Source organism: Pristiophorus japonicus, chromosome 7, assembly GCF_044704955.1.
Source record: "Pristiophorus japonicus isolate sPriJap1 chromosome 7, sPriJap1.hap1, whole genome shotgun sequence".
NCBI lineage: Eukaryota > Metazoa > Chordata > Chondrichthyes > Pristiophoridae > Pristiophorus > Pristiophorus japonicus.
This window is the reverse complement of record NC_091983.1, coordinates 42,126,525-42,142,240: the sequence shown is the minus strand read 5'-3', so window position 1 is coordinate 42,142,240 and position 15,716 is coordinate 42,126,525. Positions and strand designations below refer to the sequence as shown.

At 46.5% G+C, this 15,716-nt stretch overlaps 1 protein-coding gene and 1 long non-coding RNA gene across 4 annotated transcripts in view; one reads left to right on the top strand and one right to left on the bottom strand.

Moving 5' to 3' along the window:
* Nucleotides 1-7,316, bottom strand: part of LOC139267111 (protein NYNRIN-like) — a 53,045-nt gene extending 45,729 nt beyond the window's left edge. The window contains exons 1-3 of one of the 3 annotated variants that reach the window (XM_070884918.1): nucleotides 6,990-7,316; nucleotides 3,467-3,778; nucleotides 1,237-1,328 (exon numbers count right to left, since the gene is read on the bottom strand). The gene's annotated coding sequence lies outside the window, so the exon portion shown is untranslated. The remainder of the gene's footprint in view (nucleotides 1-1,236; nucleotides 1,329-3,466; nucleotides 3,779-6,989) is intronic. The other 2 variants (XM_070884919.1, XM_070884920.1) reach the window with 2 other exon arrangements.
* Nucleotides 7,317-8,576: 1,260 nt separating this feature from the next.
* LOC139266754 (uncharacterized) lies at nucleotides 8,577-12,202 on the top strand. The gene is made up of 3 exons (XR_011593761.1): nucleotides 8,577-9,036; nucleotides 9,815-9,970; nucleotides 11,067-12,202. It is a non-coding gene; the product is annotated as an uncharacterized lncRNA (long non-coding RNA).
* The last annotated feature ends 3,514 nt before the right edge of the window (nucleotides 12,203-15,716 follow it).

Genomic DNA, 15,716 nt, shown 5'->3' with positions numbered 1-15,716 from the left:
CACATTACTGTTTGTGGGAGCTTGCTGTGTGCAAGTTGGCTGCCGCGTCTCCCACATTACAACAGCGACTACACTTTTAAATTACTTCATTGGCTGTAAAGCGCTTTGAGACATCCATTGATTGCGAAAGGCTTTGTATTAATGCAAGTCTTTCTTTAATCTGACTGTACGTCATCGTAATAGTACACATTGTTTCATTTGCTTCCTTTTTAATTGAGCATGTACGTGCAGATACAATCTATTCCAACAATTTACAGGTCCCCAATGGAGCCCATAATCTGTATTTGAAACCATTTAAACACACATAGGCCTTGAAATTCATGAGCGCCCCGTTTGGGGTGGTAACTCTCGTGAAGCACGAGACTTTGCGCCAAGTGCAGAAGTCTCGCCTCTCTCGATAAATTGCGATTACCCTCCCAAAAGGATGTGGAGCGTTAAATCAAGTGCAACATTTCCTTTCTTGTGGGCACGTGACTCAGCAAGCGCTCTGCACTGGGCCGCGTACGAGGGGCTCGTCCCTGAATTAAAGGGAAAGGCTAAAGCTGCAAACTCTAAATAATAAAAATGGTCCTGCCTGGACCAACGGGGAGCGGGCGTGCCGCCCGATCAGCCAGGCACTCGAGCAGAGAGCCGGGCGAGCGATCGCGGCACGGACCCTGTGTCCAAATCGGCATTAGCACCGGTGCCAAAAAGAAAAGCGACATTTTTCACGAACAGTCGGCCAACTCCACTTTAACTTTCGGCCTGCGAACGGCCGGCTGCCCAATACGCATCTCCTGAAGCTGTCGCTGTCATCGCTCAGCACAGCTTCAGGGGGCGATACCCAATTTAGATCTCGGGGCAGTAATGAGGTGCTGCGCACGCCGATGACGTCACAATCCCCGGGTGCTGGAGATCGAGGCCCAATGCCACAGCGCTGCCGCTAAACTCCCGCCGAATTTAGTGGGAGTCGTTAGCGGCGTCGCACCCGGTCCCAAAGTCATTTGTGCTACGTTACCCCCCTATCCCCACCACCCCCCCCTCACAGGGCCCGAACGGGAGGCGCAAATTACCCTAATTTCCGTCCCAAGGGCTTTTACGTCACAATTTTCTCATATGGCCCTCCTTGATTACATTAAATGGTAATAATTCGGTACTTTAGGTTGGAATACGACTATTTGGCCATAAAATCAATCCACAATTTATCATAAACCTCTTACACTTTACACATTACATCATAAGTAGGAATATCAATACCTGGCTATAAGAATCAGACACCTGCTTTCTCAGGCCTTTAACCAGGACTATTCAAACCTCAGGTCAGTGAAGTAGGAAACCTTGGACTCAGTCTGGAAGTAGAAGAAATATTCAAAATGCTTGCTTAAATACTCCTTAATCCACCGTTCAGAGTTGCTGGAATACAGAACCCTCTGCTTCTATACCCAATGTGCTGTTAAGCTTCGAGCAGCAGTATCACCAATTTGTTTTTATTCCTTAAATGTATCATCACTATATTGACAATAAGGCTTTTCTAAAACAAACTGAAATTTAAAGTTGACTGTGATACAATAGAAGCCCATCTTATTTATTGGATCTGGAGTACCTCTGCCTTGTTTTGGATTACCTGTGTTATTAAATTGTCTGCAAGACAATGGGGGTATTTTAACTTTGTGCGATAGTGAATCGGCAACCCATTTTACATCACTCCTGATTTTTATTTCCACGGATTTCAATCGGGAAAAATGTAAAACAGGCTGCCGATTTGCTATTACCCATTTTACACGATCACACAGAGTCAGAATTCACTGCATTACTTATGGAAATCGAGAGAACCTCCAGAATGTGCAGAATGTTCTGTGATTGATAGAGTAAAGGGTTATTTCAAAAAATCCACATATCTGAGCACTTTTATTAAATATTACAACTCTTATGTTTACATTTTTATCTAGGCTAAAATTATTTACAGATTTCTTTATAGAATATGTGCTATAATGCAAAAAATATATCTACCAAAATGTAGCAATATAAAGAGCTTATACTGCATCAGTTTTAGTTCCAGGCAGATTGTCAATATCAGTTGATTGACGTTGCACAGAGATTGATCTGTCAAGGACATTCATTATCAGTAGACATGTTAGAGCAACTTGTTCACATGGCAAGCTTCACATACATGGAAAATGAATCAAGTTACAGTATTCATCATTATTCAATGTTTTAATTAGCAATTAGTGTTACCAATCTGTGGATTGTGCTTGATTCATTTTTCAGACAGTGGCTTCTACATAGGGTTATATAGGATATACGGCACAAAAACAGGCCATTCGCCCAACCAGTCCATGCCGGAGTTTATGCTCCACTCGAGCCTCTTCCCGTTTTTCCTCATCTAAATCTATCAGCTTAATCCTCTATTCCCTTCTCCCTCATATGCTTGTCTCATCATCATAGGAGTCCCTTAGGGTTGAAGATGACTTGCTTCCGACTAAAAATAAGTACTCAGATGACTGATGAACTTATTTTAAATGGTGGAAGATGCCTGTGCTTGAATTCTTTTAATGTGGGGTGGCCGTTGCACACCAGCCACCACACGAGCTTGACTGAGCACGGTCTTGGTCCAGTGGCAAGGGGATCCAAGACGACTGGAGACCAGGCTCTGCCGCATATGCCTAGTTAGTACATACAGAAAACTCAAATATACTCCTACTGTCCTTCCTCCTTCCCATAGGACCTCTCTCCCTGGAATTCATAGCACACAGTGTGGGCCTCACGACCTCACAGCTTCACTATTGGCACGTACTGCGCCTTCCCTTGGCCTTGACTCCGCTGTTGGTCCACACATCTCCACCTCTGGGCTCTGACCTCTCCACTCCTCCGTGCCTCATCCGTTCTTTCCTCTCCGCTTCCGACCTCCGGACCTCATCCGTCCCAACCTCCAGACCTCATCCGTCCCAACCTCCGAACTTCATCCGTCCCGACCTCTGGACCTCACCGGTCCCGGCCTCCGCTCCTCGTCAGTCCCTCCCTGCGCTCCTCGTCAGTCCCTCCCTCCGCTCCTTGCCATTTCCGAACTCCGCTTCACACCTCTTCCGACGTCCGCTCCACGCCGCTTCCGACCTCCACTCCACGCCGCTTCCAATCTCCGATTCTCCTGCTCCTGCTCCTGGGTCCCTACCCCTCCATTGGTCTCCACCACACTCCAAGATGTGCCACCAATCAGCTACCTAGGTTCTAATAACTTCTAATTTTGTCGCCCACTTTGGTTTTGTCGCCCTCTCGAGACCGTTGTTGATTCTGCTGCTGTGGTGGCTAGCTTTTTTACATTCACCCACAGGTCCAGGCTCACGCTGTAACTGCTTTCCTGAGTGTCCCATGAAGTCGGGCTTTTTTTGATTTACCCATAGATCTTCATATGCTTATCTAGCCTCCCCTTAAATACATTTATACTATTCGCTTCAACCACTCCCTGTGGTAGCGAGTTCCACATACTCACCACTCTTTGGGTAAAGAAATTTCTTCTGAATTCCCTATTGGATTTCTTGGTGACTATCTACTGAGTAAGATTGAAGAGAATCCTTTCATTTCGGTCAGATGTTTGCTGGTTTTAATTGCTAAAAGCTGCAGCAGTGTAAATCATTTTGTGAGCTGAACATGCTCATGGTTTATCCAAAGTGAATATTTCTGAACCTGTACATTGAGTGAGTTGCCACAGGCTAAAAGGAATGATCTGTCACTTGCATATGTAAATATTCATATGGTTGATGGCTTTCGTACTTGTAAATTATTATGTTCTCCAAGAACCTGTCTTCAAAAGAATTGAAAATGGTTAAAATTAGGACGCTGTCAAGTCATTGCATTTCTTTCAACATTCTGGGGACTGATTCAGATAGGAAGCTCAGGCATGATGGGAGATACTGGGGCCGATTTTCATCATACTACTGCCTTATCTCATAGAATCATAGAAATTTACAGCACAGAAGGAGGCCATTCAGCCCATTGTGCCCGTGCCGGCCGACAAAGAGCTATCCAGCCTAATCCCACTTTCCAGCTCTTGGTCCATAGCCTTGTAGATTACAGCACTTCAAGTGCATATCCAAGAAATTTTTAAATGTGGTGAGGGTTTCTGCCTTTACCACCCTTTCAGGCAGTGAGTTCCAGACACCCACCAGCCTCTGGGTGAAAATATTTCCCCTCAGGTCCCCTCTAAACCTCCTACCAATTACTTTAAATCTATGTCCCCTGGTTATTGATCCCCTCTGCCAAAGGAAATAGGTCCTTCCTAGCCACTCTATCTAGACCACTCATAATTTTATACACCTCAATTAAGTCTCCCTTCAGCCTCCTCTGTTTCAAAGAAAACAACCTCAGCATATCCAACCTTTCCTTATGGCTAAAATTCTCCAGTCCAGGTGACATCCTCATAAATCTCCTCTGTATCCTCTCGAGTGCAATCATATCTGCACGAAGTACTCTCGCTGTGGCCTAACTAATGTTTATACTGTTCAAGCTTAACCTCCTTGCTCTTATATTCTATGCCTCGGCTAATAAAGATAAGTATCTCATATGCCTTCTTCACCACCTTATCTACCTGGCCTGCTACCTTCAGGAATCTGTGGACATGCACTCCAAGGTCCCTCTGTTCATCTACACTTCTCAGTGTCCTACCATTTATTGTGTATACTCTTGCCTTGTTAGCCCTTCCCATTCCCTCGCACTTCTCTGGATTGAATTCCATTTGTCACTGTTCTGCCCATCTGACAAGACCATTGATATCTTCCTGCAGTCTGCAGCTTTCTTCTTCATTATCATCCACACAGCCAATTTTTGTATCATCTGCGAACTTCTTAATCAAAGCCCCTACATTGAAGCCTAAATCATTGATATATACCACAAAAAGCAAAGGACCTGATACTGAGCCCTGAGGCACCCCACTGGAAACATCCTTCCAATCACAAAAACACCGATCGACCATTACACTTTGCTTCCTGCCTCTGTGCCAATGATGGATCCAATTTGCCACTTTGCCATGGATCCCATAGGCTTTTATGTTTGTGATCAGTCTGCCATGTGGGATCTTATCAAAAGCCTTGCTAAATTCCATACAGACTATATCAAACGCAATACCCTCATCAACCCTCCTTGTTACCTCCATTCTAGCCCATCTGAAAACCCTGTAACCAAAAATGTTGAGCTGCCATATCTGCCCTTCATTCAGCCATTCTCAGTAATAGCTTTATAATTTCATACTCCCAAGTATATATCTGTGCTCTCAGCTCATCTGCCTTATTCCCTAGACTCCTTGCACTGAAGTATATACCATTTAGCACTGCCAAACTCCCTTGTTGTCTATTGACTAGCCCTTGATTCCTCCGCCTTCCAAATTTACTTTCTAATTTTCTGCTTTCCGATTCCAGCTTTGCATCTCTCCCTTCTGAATCTACTCTCAGGTTCCCATCCCCCTGCCAAGCTAGTTTAAACCTTTCCCAACAACACTAGAAAACCACCCCACGAGGATATTGGTCCCGGCTCTGTTGAGGTGTAACCCATCCAGCTTGTACAGGTCCCACCTCCCCGAGGAAAAGTCCCAATGCCACAGGAATCTAAAGTCTTCCCTCCTGCACCACCGCTCCAGCTACACATTCACCTGCTCTATCCTCCTATTTCCTTTATTGTCTGGAAAGAGCTTTGAGACGTCCGGTGGTCGTGAAAGGTGCTATATAAATGCAAGTCTTTCTTTCTTTTTTCTGTTCTCACTAGCACGTGACACCGGGAGTAATCCGGAGATTACTACCTTTGAGGTCCTGCTTTTTAATCTCCTTCCTAGCTCCCTAAAATCTGCCTCATTCCTTTTTCTACCTTTGTCTTTGGTATCAATATGGACCACGACCTCTGGCTGATCAACCTCCCCCCTCAGAATGTCCTGCAGGCATTCAGTGACATCCTTAACCCTGACACCAAGGAGGCAACATGCCATCCTGGAGTCAAGACTGCGGCCGCAGAAACACCTGTCTGTTCTTCAAACTATCGAATCCCCTACCATTATTGCTCTTCCATTCTTTTTCCTCTCCTCCACCACTCCCCCCCCCCCCATGCAGCTGAGCCACCCATGGTTTCCTCCAACAAAATATTGGGAAGATCAAAGCCATTGTCTTTATTCCCCACCACAAACTCCATTCCCTAGCCACCGACTCCATCCTTGTCCGTAGCATCAGAGGCTGAACCAGACTGTTTGCAACCTTGGTGTCATATTTGACCCTGAAATTAGCTTATGACCACATATCCATGCCATAACTAAGACCACCTAATTCGACTTCTGTAACATCGCCTGTCTCCACTCCTGCCTCAGCTCATCTACTGGTGAAACCCTCATCCATGCCTTTGCTACCTCTAGACTTGACTATTCCTGTACACTCCTGGCTGGCCTCCCATGTTCTACCCACTGTAAATTTGAGTTCATAGAAAACTCAGCTGCCCATCTAACTCGCACCAAGTCCCGTTCACCCATCACCGCTGTACTCGCGGACCTACATTGGCTCCCGGTTAAGCAACACTTCGATTTAAAAATTCTCATTCTTCTTTTCGAATCCCTCCATGGCCTCATCCCTCCCTATTTCTATAATCTCCTCCATTCCCACAACGCCTCCCCCCCCCACCGAGATATCTGCGCTCCTCTAATTGTGGCCTCTTGAGCATCCCTGATTTTAATCACTCAACCATTGGCGGCCGTGCTTTCTGTGCCTAGGCCCTAAGCTCTGGAATTCCCTGCCTATACCTCTCTTCTCTCTACCTCCCTTTACTCCTTTAAGGCACTCCTTAAAACATACCTCTTTGACCAAGCATTTAGTCATTATGCTCTAATTTCTCCTTGTGTGCCAAATTTTGTTTGATAACACTCCTGTGAAGTTCCTTGGGATGCTTTACTATGTTAAAAGTGCTATATAAATTCAAGTTGTTTTTGTTGTTATTTACACTTGTACTGGGTCAGAAATTGGGGAAAGGATAGTCCCACCACTTACCACTGTGAGGTCTGCTAGCAGGCTGGGGAAGTCCTCATAAATATTAAAATGCCAGATGTAATTTTAATTCACAGTCATATGAATTGCTCAGTCTCCAAGCCATCAGCAAACAGAGTGACTATTTGCACTGTGTTTTATTCTGCACCTGCGTCCTCTGAACTCCGCACCCGACGTTTCTCGCGCATGCGCAGACTCCTTGGTCCAGAAACCGGAACAGGAAGTGAGGTCCCGACGAGTCTGCTGCTGAAACATTGCTTTCAGCCTTTGCATTATTGTAGCCTTCTGTGGGAGAGAAAACATCAGAGGTAGTGGGAGAGAGAGAGAGAGGCAGCAGGTGGGGGAGAGAGAGGCAGTGGGGGAGATAGAGGGGTGGTGGGAAGGAGAGCAAGGTGGCGGGTGGGCGTGTGGGAGAAAGGGAGAGGCGGCGGATGGTGGGAGGGAGAGAGGTGACGGGCAGGGGGCGGGGAGAGAGGTGACAGGCAGGGGGCGGAGGGATAGAGGGAGACACGGGGGAGGGAGAGAGACACGTGGAGTGGGTGGAGAGAAAGGCGGGGGCGGGGCAGAGAGAGAGAGAGAAAGAGACAGGGGGAGGGAAGAGAGTGAAAGAGACGGTGGGGGAAGGAGAGAGATGAGGAGTGAGAGACAGATGGGGTGGAGAGAGAGAGAGAGATAGGGAAGCGGGAGGGGGAATTGGAGGGTAGAGAGGGAACTCAGGGAAGACGGATCATGTTCTTCCAACCCCCTTTACACCCACACCCAATTTCTTGGAAATCTCGGTGTGAGGGTTACAAGGGACATCATTTGAGTGGATGAAATCCGGAAGTCACGACACTGTCACTTGGGCATGAACTTGGGCTGGAGGGGATAAGGAACTTCGGCTGGGGGGGGTAAGAAACTTGGGATGGGGGAGGCGTGAACTTGGGCTGGCGGGGTGGATGAACTATTCACTTCATACCCCATAAACCTGTTAACAATCCGTGATACACACACAATGTCCCATCTATGGCGGGGCACGGGTGTGGGGTTAGGTCGGGTACTTGGGCTGAGGGAGGGGGGAGAGAGCCCAAGTAGGGAGAATGAGACAGAGAGAGAGAGACACCGGAGGTGGGGGGGGGGGGTGGGTGGGTGGGTGGTGGGTGGGTGTGGGGGGTGGAGAGAGAGGCAGCGGGCTGGGGGAGAGAGAGAGAGAGACACGGGAGGAGGAGAGAGCGAGACATGGGCGGGGAAGAGAGACTCAGGGATGAGAGAGAGACACACAAGGGGGGGCGGGGGAGAGAGAGAGAGATGGGGAGGATAGAGAGAGACATGGGCGTGGGAAAGAAAGACACACGGGGTGGGGGACAAAGTTTGTGGGCGGGGGGAGAGAGAGAGAGAGAGAGAGAGACGGGGAAGAGAGAGAGATGGGGAGGGGGGGAGAGAGACGGGGGCAGGAGAGAGAGAGAGAGAGACGGGGGGGAGAGAGAGTGAGACAGGGGGAGGGGGAAGAGAGAGAGATGGGGCTAGGAAGAGATGGTGAAGCAGAAGAGGGGTCAGAGGGGAGAGAGGGAACTTGGGGAAGACGGATCACGTTCTTCCATCCCCCTTTACACCCACACCCAATTTCTCGGAAAGCTCGGTGCGTGTGTGACAAGGGATATCTTTGGAGCGGATGAAATCCAGAAGTCACAACATTGTCACTATTCATGTCATACCCAATAAACCTGTTAACAATCCATGACCCACACACAATGCCCCTTCTGTGGCGGGGCGGTGGGGTAAGGCCGTTACTGCCCTTTGGAGGAAGTGGAGCACAAAGACATGCACTCCACTTCCTCTCTGGGGCACCAAGGGGCCATAAGCAGAGGGAGCGGGACGCAGAGCTACACAATGGGCCACGCGGTGCTGCCGCATAGAAGGGGCCCTTGCTTTCACTAAAAGGAAGGGACAAGCTGCAGACTCTGCACTGGGGAGCAGAGTTCCATGCCATCAGCCTTGCACTCAGGCGGAGTGCGGGGCTGCCAGATCACGGCACGGACCACGTGATCAAGGATGCAAGAGGCCGCGGCAGGTAAGTCGGTCAATGTTTTATTTACGCGCATGCCACTTCCCCCTTAACTAGCGCCCCGTGAGTGGCCGCCCGCCCACCTTGTAGCCGCCCCCTGAAGCTGTCGCTGGCATCGCTCAGCACAGCTTCAGGGGACGCTCTCAAATTTTTGCTCCACGGCGAAAACGGGTTGCTGTGCACGGTGATGACATCCGGCGCAGTGGAGCGTTACGCTGCCGGTTACTGCCGCCGCTAAACTCCCACCAAATTTAGCGGCAGTCGTTAGCGGTGCGGCGCCCAGACCAAAAGTAGTTTGCACCCATCGGAGGTGCAATCTACCTCAATTTCTCCCCATTGCCAAAATGCTGAGTCTTGCATCCATCGTAAACTGAGTGCAAGCAAATTATTGGGGGGGGGGGGGGGTGGAATTCTGCTAGTAAAGAACTGTCAATATTATCTTAAGGCTCTACCTGGAGAAAATTGAGCAAAATTGTTGTGATGGGGTTTTGACAGTAAATGAAAAATTAATCCTTATTCAAATTCAGAACAAGGGTTAATATTATGAAAGGAGTATTTTTGTTTTCCCAAAGGACAATTTAAGAAGCTTTGTAATAACATTTGTCAGTTGTGTGAAGTATATTTAATAACTGTGCAGATTCAATTTAAATTAAATGTTTTAATTAAAAATTAATGATGAGGATTTGTAACCAACAATGACAGACAGATGATCAATAAGACTTAATGGGAAATTCACTGTATTGAACAGTGTGACTACCTTCTAACACATAGCTGGTTTCAATAGGGTGATGTTCGAGTTCACAGTGTGGTCAGCATCCATCAGGACATAATGGAAACTTAATGGTAGAAATATGATTTCCAGAAAGAGTGTGTCTCTCCTGTCCTGTGGTTGGCACCTGTGCAAGCCGATGGCAGCTTCTCAACACAATCCTGCAATAAGGTAATAGTTCTCGAGGTTAAATCGTCCATTGCAAATAGGTGAGCTCTGTTGCCACAGAGTCTGTATTCTCTGCAGTTCAGTCCTTCCTCCTTTATTGAGGATCAACATTATTTGTAACAGAACAAATGGTGTTCTGGCTGCTGTCATTTTTTATAACTTTTGACAAAAAATCAATTTGCGATATAATTCTACCTGAATTGGGAACTATTTATTGGGAACAAATATGCCATTCAATGATTTCAGGGTAAATGATTTCTAAATGCAAAAGATGCAGATTGTTGAATATGCATGGCGTGAATTTTGTATCAATTTTTAAATTATTTTTCTTATTAAAATAAGAACTGTAAATAATCCCTTAAATTAAAATTGTTTTCCAGGGAAAGGCCGATAACAAATGTTTCTCTTTTTGAATATTATTGAATATCCAGATTATTCATTGCATTTCAGAGTTAATTAAGAAAAACCGATATAGAAGCAAGGTACACATATTACTTGTATTGATTATCATTATTGACTTATTTTGGAAATGTAACACAACTGCATATGAATATAAGAAATGCTTAGGATGTGAAAGGCCATTTGGCCCATCACCTCATTTCTCCCAGTACTCTTTCAGCCCAGCATCCAACTGGATTTTGAATGTTCTAACGTTTTGATCTTTATTACTCTACTTATCAGTGCATAGTTCCTTACATAGGAAAAAAGTAGTTCCATAGGGCTTGAATTTTCATAAAATCCGCCACCGCCGGATTCCCGCCCAAAAAACGCTAAGATTATTAAATTTACGCCGGTGAAAAATTGCTCAAAAAAGGGAAAAGCTTCCGCCTGGCGGGACAAATGGGTCTTACACACAGATTCTCGGCAGAAAACGCGATCCGAGGCAAACTGGGCAGTTCTTAATCAAATTGGGCATTACTTACTCAAATTTAGTCCGAGGTTGCGGGTTGGACCTAGGGAGGGGGGAAAATACAAACAATATTTTTTTCTAAAAAATAAAAAATCAGTAAACATTCTCAGCACCTTTTTCCACTTAATCGCTGTAAAAGAATTTTAAAAGAATTATAAAAAAACCCTTGAACTTGCCTGTTTTTTGCAGGGCTACATACCTACCACCTGGCTGCTTTCTCGTGGGCGTTCTTTTTCTACTCATCTACGAATCGCCGCTGAGACCAAACTTGGGCGGTAGCGTTTTCTTCGGTGGTCCACGACCCGACGGTATTTCGAAACCGCCGGCGGAACTCTTTGTGGAAATTCTCGCCAGGTGGTTTTCTGCCGAAAACGAGCAATACCGCCGAGAAACCCAGCGGAAATGGTGTGGAAATTCTAACCCTATATAGCCTTTCAGACAGATGTGTGACAGGAAAATTGAGAAGAGCAGAAGAATCTAGTCACCTTACTATTAAAGATAACTGTTTTGATTCTTTATATTTAACCGAAGGGGTTGCCTCCAATGAAGCTGCTGAATGTGCTGCTGTAAGATTTACAGGAATAGCTTCTCGTGCTTTACTGCCTGGTTTTGCCTCTCCTGGCCTTTGCTTTCCAGTTTTATCTGACAGCTCAACTGGTCAGTAATTCACTTCTAAGAATCAGTCACAAAGCTACATTCTGCTCCTGACACTACAGTTCAATAATGTGTGCACAAGCTCACAAGCTCGGCATTTAAGTATAGTCCCTTACATCTTCTCTCTTAAAAGTGAATTGATTTTTCAAATTTCAGTTGTACAGAGAACACATTATTTTCTCTCCATTCTTGACTCTCTTTTGAATGCCATTCTTTGGGTGAAAAGGTGGGCAAGCTACCCGTTCCCTGACCTTTATTTTTACAGTTGATTGCACAGTTGCTTGAGGTGACTTTTGCTTTCCTCCCCATGGGGAAGTACTTGCTTTCCACTCTGCATCTCTCCTGATTATCCTGTGAGACCAATAACTTTGTTTTAGCAGGCAGATAACAGCACAACTCATGTATGACTCACCTTTCTGCACTTGGCTGGCATCAAAGTGTGCAAGAAATGTACCTTACACGCCACTTTTAACACTGCCTATTTCAAGCAGACGTTACACACTGCAGACTGGCTGACATATTTCATCATTGTTATTTGTCCACTATCTTGTGTGAGAGAGAATCCCAAGTTGCAGAGGGTGGAGATCCCAGGCCTTATCTAAATGATGCAAGTAATTTTCTGCAATTCAATTATTTCCAGGCCTTTTCATTCTACAAGCACTTTACTTCTTTTAATCGGGCACTATGTTCGAAACATAGACATAGAAACATAGAAACATAGTAAATAGGTGCAGGAGTAGGCCATTCGGCCCTTCTAGCCTGCACCGCCATTCAATGAGTTCATGGCTGAACATGCAACTTCAGTACCCCATTCCTGCTTTCTCGCCATACCCCTTGATCCCCCTAGTAGTAAGGACTACATCTAACTCCTTCTTGAATATATTTAGTGAATTGGCCTCAACAACTTTCTGTGCTAGAGTATTCCACAGGTTCACCACTCTCTGGGTGAAGCAGTTTCTCCTCATCTCGATCCCAAATGGCTTACCCCTTATCCTTAGACTGTGACCCCTGATTCTGGACTTCCCCAACATTGGGAACATTCTTCCTGGATCTAACCTGTCTAACCCATCAGAATTTTAAACATTTCTATGAGATCTCCTCTCATTCTTCTGAACTCCAGTTGCATTTACCTCACGGAAACTGCTTAAGCTGTCAGGAAACCTGACTCAAGAGGCCACAGATTTGCTAACTTTTCAATTTATTTACCTAATTAAATATTTTGGTAACTGCAACAAACTGGAAATGCTTCATCTTTATGAGGGACATTGGGAAAATAACTATGATAACACTTTGCTGCTAGTGATTTCCAATTTCATTGCTAGAAGGGTTTGTGCTGATGTTACCCTTTCATGGGCTTATTTACAAATTAGGACTGTTCAAACCTACTTTCGAATAGTTTTACTTGAATTGCACCATCGATATATATTTTTTGCTCCATCAAAGCAAATCCTCCAGAAATGCAAGATGGTCTGCTTTTTTTTTTGCAGTACTTTGAAATTTTGCATGTACTAGCAGATTTCCTGTGGCGTATCCCATGAGCCACAGAATGGTAAAACAAATGACCCAAGAGATCAGGTCTGTCATGTATTCAACTGTCATTGTAATTCATGTATAAACTGACCTAAGTTGTACACCGTGAGAACACTGACCACTAGGTGGTGAACTTGTGGGAGACACTCCTAACCTGGACTTTCAGGTATAAAAGGGGAAGCTCCACCCACCTTCATCATTTCAGTGCTGGCGAATAAAGGACTGGTCACAGGGTGACCTTCTCTCTAGTATGGGCCTCGTGTGCATTTGTACTGTATAGTAAGGACATATTATTGGCGACGAGAAACTGGGATTTAAACCACGCGAGCATGGCCACTAGCAGCACAGAAGAGAGGTACTGCATTGGTGATGATTGGGATGATTTTATTGAGAGTCTACAGCAAAGTTTTGTCACTAAGGAATGGCTGGGACAGGATTCGGCCGATAAATGCAGGGCTCATCTCCTGACTGTTTTGGATCCAGGATGTACTCCCTGATGAAGGACCTCCGAGCGCCAGAGAAGCCGGCGGACAAGACTTTTGAAGAGCTCAGTAAGTTGATCGGGGAACTCTTTAAACCGGCGAGCAGCAGGCACATGGTGAGACACCGGTTTTACACACACCGGCGGTGAGAAGGGCAAAGCGTTCCAGACTTCGTGGCAGACCTCCGGCGACTGGCGAGCCTATGTAAGTTCCCAGATGCCTGCAGAGCAGAGATACTGCGAGACTTTTTTATTGAGGGCATCGGGCATGCTGGGATTTTCAGGAAACTGATTGAGACCAAAGACTTGACCCTGGAAATGGCGGCTTTGATGGCCCAGACATTTATCTCAGGGGAGGAAGAGACCAGAATGATGTTTGACAAAAATCTTGGTTTAAATGCAGCAAATGGACAGGGAGTCAACATTGTTAATGCGGCACACAGTTCTCCAGGCAGACAGGGGCAATCGGACATGCCCGAGCATGAAGTCGAACCCAAAGGGGGAATTCAACAGAGACAATGGCTAGCTGAACGGCGATTCATGCCATCTCAAGGGACAATGCGGCCAGTAATGGGACCATCAACAACTGTTAATGGTGCATTTAAGGACAATTACAGAGACAGTCAGAGACGATCAACTGGTAATGGACCTTTTGTTTTCAACAACAGCTCATGTTGGAGGTGTGGAGGCAAGCATATACCTGCAGAAATTGCAAGGTCAGCGGTCACTTGGCGCGTATGTGCAGGAAGCCTGCAGCCAGGTTGATGTACGAGGAGGACGGGTCTGATGTAAGCCCTACGAGGCCAAATGGACACTGGTGGAAGTCGCTGGAAGCTGAAGTTCAGTGAGTTCATGTGGAGCACATATACAGTTCGTATACCAGGATGCCACCGATAATGATGAAAGTGCTCCTCAATGGCATCCCAACATCAATGGAGCTAGACACGGGGGCCAGCCAGTCCCTGATGAGTATCAAACAGTTCGACAAGTTGTGGGCGTCCAAGGCCAGTAGGCCAAAATTATTGCCGATTGACGCACAGCTACGGACATATACAAAGGAGACCATTCCGGTGCTAGGCAGCACCACAGTAGTCGTGACCCACAAAGATTCGGAGAATAGGTTGCAACACTGGATTGTCCCGGGGGACGGTCCTGCACTGCTGGGGAGGAGTTGGCTTGCTGTCATGAACTGGAAATGGGACGATGTCAATGCTATTTCTTCTGTGGAGCGAATATCATGCTCACATATCATGGACAAATTTGACTCGCTATGTCAACCCGGCATTGGAACTTTCATGGGGACAAGGTAGTGATTCACATAAACACGGACGCCAGGCCAGTACATCACAAGGCCAGAGCGGTGCCGTACGTGATGCGTAAAAAGATAGAAGGCGAATTGGACCGTCTGCTGAGGGAAGGCATCATCTCGCTAGTCGAATTCAGTGACTGCGCGAGCCCGATTGTGCCGGTGCTCAAGGCGGATGGGTTGGTCAGGATATGTGGTGATTACAAGGCCACCATCAATCGGGTGTCACTCCAAGACCAGTACCCGCTACCGAGAGCGGAGGACCTCTTTGCGACGCTATCCGGTGGCAAACTTTTTTCAAAATTGGACCTGACCTCAGCTTACATGACCCAGGAGCTGGCAAGTGAGTCGAAGAAGCTGACCACCATCATGACACACAAGGGGTTGTTTGAGTACAACAGACGTCCGTTTGGGATTCGCTTGGCCGCCACGATCTTTCAACGAAACATGGAAAGCCTCCTCAAGTCGATTCCAAGGACGGTGGTTTTTCAAGACGACGTCCTCATTACGGGTTGCAATACTGAAGAACACCTCCACAACCTGGAGGAAATGCTACGCAGACTGGACCAGGTAGGTCTGCGACTGAAAAAGGCAAAATGCGTCTTCCTAGCTCCAGAGGTAGAATTCCTGGGGATGAGGGTAGCAGCAGACGGGATCAGACCTACTGCGTCCAAAACGGAAGCGATCCAGAGAGCACCCAGACCCCATAACACGACGGAACTGCATTCGTTCCTGGGGCTCCTGAACTATTTTGGTAACTTTCTTCCCAAATTGAGCATGCTGTTAGAGCCGCTACACGTGCTCCTATGCAAAGGTCGCAAATGGGTCTGGGAGGACAACCAGGAAAGGGATTTTGATAGAGCACGCA